The sequence below is a fragment of the Sciurus carolinensis genome, chromosome 6 (assembly GCF_902686445.1).
Source record: "Sciurus carolinensis chromosome 6, mSciCar1.2, whole genome shotgun sequence".
Lineage (NCBI taxonomy): Eukaryota > Metazoa > Chordata > Mammalia > Rodentia > Sciuridae > Sciurus > Sciurus carolinensis.
The window spans coordinates 132,119,464-132,126,205 of NC_062218.1; the positions used below are offsets into that span (position 1 = coordinate 132,119,464).

The 6,742-nt window shown below is 38.9% G+C and overlaps 1 pseudogene; it reads left to right on the forward strand.

Moving 5' to 3' along the window:
- The first annotated feature begins 1,728 nt into the window (after nt 1-1,728).
- Nucleotides 1,729-2,991, forward strand: LOC124987101 (T-cell-specific guanine nucleotide triphosphate-binding protein 2-like; annotated as a pseudogene).
- The last annotated feature ends 3,751 nt before the right edge of the window (nt 2,992-6,742 follow it).

Sequence of the window (6,742 nt, forward strand, 5' to 3'; positions counted from 1 at the left end):
TGAAATCTGCCCCAGTTTTCAACTGGGCTTAGGAAATCAGGCCTATCTGGAAGTATTCTTTGCTCACTAAGGTGCAGGCCTCAGTGAGTCTTCTTCAGAATAGAAATCTGCTGCGGTTTTAGGAATCTGTCAATTAATTTGCCTTTTATGTCAGAAAAAATTACCACGAACTTAGTGGCTTAAAATAACACAACTTTGCCTCAGGTCCTGAGAGACAGGGTGTAGCAGTGAACAGAAAGGGTAGATGGAGCCAGTATCCGGAGTTAATTGAGATGTCCATCAATGAATGAATGGATGAGAAAAATGTGCATATACTGCTGGACATTATGTTAGATGAAATAAGCCAAAAGTATAAAACATTTATCTCATAGAAGCAGAAAACAGAATAACTGTGACCAGAAGGTGGGAATGGAAGAGGGGAGGGAAGATCAGTTAGCTTTCTACAACCATGACAAAATGCCAGGATAATCAACTTATAAAGAGGAAAGTTCTATTTTGGCTTGGTTTCAGATTCCAATTCATGGTCATTTGACTCTGTTGCTTTGAGCCTGTGGCAAGACAGCCTATAAAGGCAAGAACTGGGTGGTACAACACCCTGCTCACCTCTTGGTGGCCAGGAAGCAAAGGGAGATAAAAGGAGGATCAGGAGCCCAATATCTCCTTTGATAGCATACCCCCTAGTGATCTAACTTCCTCCCACTAGGCCCCACCTCCTATAGGTTATAACCCCTCCCAATAGTTCCACAGGTTTGGAATAAGCCTTCAACACATGGGCCTTTGAGGGGGCATTCAAGATTCCTACAGCAGGAGGATGGAGAAGGGCTGGGTTATGGTTGCAAAAATGCAGTCAGAAAAACTGTTCTAATGTTTGATAGCACAGAAGAGTGACTATAGTTAAAAATTTGTTGTATATTTGAAAATAGCTAAAAGAAATTTTTGAATGATACACTCTCAAGGTGATAGATATGCCAATTACCCTGATTTGATGGATATATGTTGCATATTTGTATGGAAATATCACACTGTACTCCATGAATATGTACAGTAAATATGTGTCAGTTTAAAAAAAAAAAGGTTATTCTTTTCCAATTCTGGAGATTGGAAATCCAAAATTAATAAGAAGTTGCTAAAATCAGTGCATCAGCAGGTTCCTTCTAGGGGCTCCAGGAAACAATTTGTTTCCTTGTCCTTTCTAGCATCTGAGCCAACTGCATTCCTTAACTCCCCACTCTTTCTTCATCTTCATGGAATTTAACTCCAACCTCTTTTCTTTCTTCTGTCTTTTCTCTTCTTGCCTTATTCATCTAAGGCCTTTTGTGATATTGAGCACACCTGGATAATCCAGAATATTTGTTCCACCCATAGATCCTTAATTTTGTTACATCAGAAAAGTTCCTTTTATTATGTAACATTATATGTTCACAGATTCTGGGATTTAGGAGGTGGACATCTTTAGGAACTGTTATTTAGTCTGCCACACTATCCTGATTCATTGGACATAGAAATCAATAGCATAGAGAATAGGTACTGTCCTACATGGTGAAAATTAATAAATTTCATCAGGCAAAATAAATTAGTTATAGAAAAATGAACCAATGTGAAGCAATGGTAGTGGCCCAAAGAGATTACTGTGTATCTTAGCTTATCCTGTGTTTCTGTTTTAGTGCTCCATCCTTCTTACTTCTATCTTCTCTATACTTTTCCACAGACCTTCCACAGTTAACTAGCATGGATCAGTTCATCTCAGACTTCCTGAAGAATTCATCCAAAAAGAATTTTCAGCATTTGGCTAATGACTTTATACCTTACTACTCCACATTAACTAGTAAGGGAGGAGGTATTCTCTCTCTAGAGACCCTCAGTAATATTTTAAAAGACCTTCAGGAAGGGAAGCTAATGAATGTGGTGGAAAAGATTCAATCAATATTCATTTGCCGCAGCAGAAAATTCTGTTCTGGAGGTGGCTGTAATAGGGGAGTCTGGGACTGGCAAGCCAGTTTCATCAATGCCCTGCAAGGGGTTAGTCCTGAAGAGGAGCGGGTAGCTACAGTTGATGTTGTAGAGACCACCATGAAAAAAAATCCCCTATCAACATCCAAAATATCCCAAGGTGACTTTCTGGGACCTGCCTGGAAAAGGGACTCCCAATTTCCTCCTAGATACTTACCTAGAAACTGTGGAATTTACTAAATATGACTTCTTTATCATCATTTCTTCCTCCCGGTTCAACCTTAATGATGCTGTCCTCAATGATGCTCAGAAAATCAAAGAGGAGAGGAAGAAGTTTTACTTTGTTAGAACCAAGGTGGACACCAATTTATATAATGAAAAGATAACCAAATCCAAGTCCTTCAAAAGGGAGAGAGTCCTTCAGCATATTTGAGACAATTGCCTGGCTAATCTCAGTGACACTGGAGTGCCTGAGCTGTACATCTTCCTAAACTTCACTTTTGACCTGCATAACTTTGATTTCCCAAGACTACAGGACACTCTGTTGAAGGATCTCCCTGCTCACAAGTGTCATACATTTGCACTCCTGTTGCCCACTTTTTCTGATGCTTCTATTGAAATAAAGAGAGATTTCCTCAAGAAGATCTGGTTGGATACTGTGAAGTCAGCAGCTTTGGCCTTTCCCTCGTGCCCATTATCAGTGACTTTGATTTGACTGAACAATAGAAGTTCTTAAAGGTTTACTGAAAACAGTTTGGTCTGGATGATAAGTCAATTGAAGAAATTGCTGAAAAGTCAGGCACTTCTGTGCAGGACAGCAAGATCTACATCAAGTCCTTGGATTTCTGGCAACTTGTGAAGGATGACAGTATAGCAGTAAAGGTGAGGAGCTGTGCTGAATGCTACTGCTCAGTAAATGGAGGTGCCATATCCGCTGTCTTTCCGTTTCTAAAAATCTACTTTCTACGTTTGAAATTCCTCAATACTGTAGCTGATGATGCTAAAATTCTCCTGCAAATGACTTTAAAAGTTCAAACCTGAGAGGATGAGATAGAGGTGGCTCTGAGGTAAAAGAAATTTTAAAAATAGGCACAAAGGAGACATAAAGGAAAAACAAAATAAAATTTTAATCCAGAAGTTCCACATATATTTCCAGCCCTGTCACTCCCCAAGTCAGTACGTTTTTAAAAGGCAGCATGATCACTACAAAATTCCTGGGAAATCTGTCAAACTCCCTTTCACTGTTAATTACCCACTGCCAACAAAGAGATTAAGTAAAGAGAAATACAATATTTTGAGAGATCTATAATTTAGAGGGACTTTCCACCTCTATCTATAGACCAGATAATAAAGACTACATCAACCCAGGGATCCTGATTGACCAGATTTATATCATTTGTACAAATCTTTCCATACTCACCTCTCACCAAGTTTCCTTTAAAAGAAAAGTCATGAACCCTAAAAATGTGTCTCTCATTCTTAAGATGGCCTGCATTCTCCCTTGAATGTATATTCCTCGCTTGTATCAAGGAATACAAATTTTTCCTTGAATGTATCATCTCTCTTTCTTGAGATACACTACATTCTCATTTTGAGATACCCTGTGTGTCTACTTCACTAAATAAACCTCTGTCTATGCCTCTGACTGGCACATAATAAAAGTCTTTTCCATCAATACATAAGCTAAGAACCCCTCTGGTCCTGAGTCAAGTTCCCCCTTCTCTCTGCGAACTCCCTGGACCCTTCTCTAAAGACACATCTTCTCCTATAACAGCACAACTTACTGAATAGCAAATGGACCTCAGGTCTTGCTTTCTAAAAGTGGAGAAAGAGGTTGTATTCCTCCCAACATCCAGGCCAACTCTTTCCAAAGGTAGAAGTAATACCTTTCCAGTGAAAGAAAGCCATTGCTCAAGACCTTACTGCTGCACACAGATATTTTGGGCATTGTCCTGTTTTCTACATTTGTTGATCCTTTTTGTTTGAATTATGACATGAAGACTCTATTTGCTTTCAGTTAATTTCCACATATTATAAAATAATTCACATTTGTATTTTTTGCTCAGACAATAGTTTGTTACAATCAAGAGTTGTACATTGTTATTGTATGCCCCTGCACCGGGCATCATCTCAATAATCTTCTCACCAAAATAAGGAAAGATCCACAAATGCAGGAATGTGATTAAATAAATAGTAAAATGTTTGTAGTGGGAAACTGTAGCAAGACCAGGAGAAAGAATTAGAGAAACAGCTTTGTATATTATATTTCTAGGTCATGGTTTTTATATCTGGGAAATTTCCAGCATAGCATTGACTATGATTCTGGTGAACAGGGCACAAAGAGACTGTATCAGGATAGGAATTTGGGAATAAAGGGAGAGATCCTGAGTCTCAAAGGAAACACCCATGAAATAAAACACCCATTGAAATGCAGAAAGCACCCACAACTGTTGCAACTTCTGAATGAAGCAGCCCATGCCCTTGACCAACACCCTTGACCCATGCTCTTGTCTGCAAAATAACATGAAGGCAATGAGCAAGTACAGGGGAAACTGGCATGAAATTGTATAGCTCTGACCTGGTTTCACCTCTAGTCCAGCCCCCAGCAACCATCCTTCTATAAATATTAACGCACCACACCAACAGTTTGCTTTCCCTGCCTGTAGAGATAGCCTGCATTCTCCCTTGAATATGTATTCCTTGATTTACTGCCAAAGGCATCTCTCTCTTAAGTTCCCCCCTTTTTCTCCTTGAATATGTAAATAAACTTTTATCTCTATTTCTGACTGGTGCAAGCTGAAATTCATTTCTGTCACATATATTAAGAATCCCTCTGGTTCTGAGTCAAGTTTCTCCTGCTTTCAGGGAATACTTTAGTCCCTTCTTTGAAGACATCTCTTCTCCCATAACAGTATGACAGAGTGAAGATGACTTAGGGAGGGAGTCTGGAGAGCAAAGATAAATTGAACTGGCATAAGAAGGACATTTGTGTGTGTTTTGCCCCTGCTTATATTCTTTAAGTCAAACCTCTGAAGTAAACCAGCACCTGCCTCAGTTCTTGGGGACTCATTCCGACTGTTGCAGCAACTGTACATATAACTTTCCTTTCTTCTATCGCCCATCACGGGTAGAGGATAAATACTATTCAGAGTCAAAGTTGTACATGCAGGAGACTGTCCTTCAGATCCACCATTATGCTGGAAATTGTCCCTTAAGAAGTGGAGGGCACTGACATATAGAGGAGGGTAGAGTAGTCCACAATCAACCTGACCTCTCCAGGCCCCCCACTTCATAGAACCAGAACCGTGAGTGAAAGGAGTCAGTTTTTGCCATGGATGATAAAGCTAAAATACTTTGAGTGTCATCTGTAATTAATATAAAAATTACTGGTAGGGTTTGATCTTTTGACTCTATCTTATGGCCACATGCATGTTAAGATATATTGTTTTTCAGATATTGACATGTATTGCCTGTACAGAATTTATTTTTTAACTTTGAAAAGATATTTGTTTCACAGAATTTAAGTTGATCATTTTGTCAAAACAATTTTAATTAATTTTTTATTTGATTTGTACATGATAGTAGAATGCATTTATACATTTTGATAGATCATAGATACATGGAATATAATCTCAAAACAATTTTAAGGGGAACAATGACCGACATTTTTGAAAGAGATAGGTTTTTTCCTCTAGCTCCATTAAAAGCAACATAAATACAAGCAATCTGTATATCTGACTGGTGAGTTCACAGAATGTTTTAATTCCCTGATCATTTGGTCTCCTCATCCTCTCCAGTCATTTTTTTCTGTTTTGACCACTGGCTGTAGGAATGGAATGGAGTTGGGATTTAGAAAATAGCAATATATCTGGCCATTTGGTATGATTCGTTTTATTGATTGTCCTTTCACTTCATTCCCATTACTCCCAACACACAATCAAAATTTGAAATGTAAGCATTTAAGCCAGTAGGTCTCAGTGTCCATCACTGTTTTGCATAGGTATTACTAGGGATTGTTGGGGGTTAGGAGCCTGAAGTTAATGACTCACTGTTTAAACACAAGACAAGATGGAAAGGTTCTGCCCAGTCCAGAGGAGAAATTACCTAGCACTGGTGCTTTGAAAATAATCCTTGTTGTTCTGCCACTATGGTTTACCTTAAAACTGGCATGATTTTTGCCTTCCTCTTCTCCTCCCTTTCCCCAATCACAGAGGAAGCAAGATAAATTTTCCTCTCATCCTAGTTATCTGTTCTTCAGCTCACAGGCCACGAGAATGAATAACATCATACTTCATATTTGGCATCTGCAGATCTAAGAAAGGGTAATCTCTCCCAGCTACAAATAAATTAGGACTCTTGACAAGGCCCAACTGGAGTGTAGCCTTTGAATCACCTTTTTAAAAGCCCTCTGTTCCCCTTGATAGTTAGAATTATAGCACTTGGGACAGGAGTCCCCTGTGTTTCTCCTTTCCTAAGCAAAACAATAGAACTTCTTTTTCCTTTTTCTCAAAACCTTGTCCTCATTACTGGGTTGACATCAGGGAAAAAAGACTGGGTTTTCAGTATCAATATCAGGTATCTTGCTCAGCTGTGAAAATGTCCTTGTTATAGGAAACAGAAAGATGCAAATGGTGGGAATAATTGTATAAGCTAGACTCACTGTGCTGACACCCATGTGCTTTCACCTTTGAAAAGCAATTTACTTGCAGCCCTGCCAGGGTTAAGTGGATAGGATATGTTACATTTCTTAACAAACTACCTGTTATCTGCAGGAGAAATGCAGGCCTGAAAT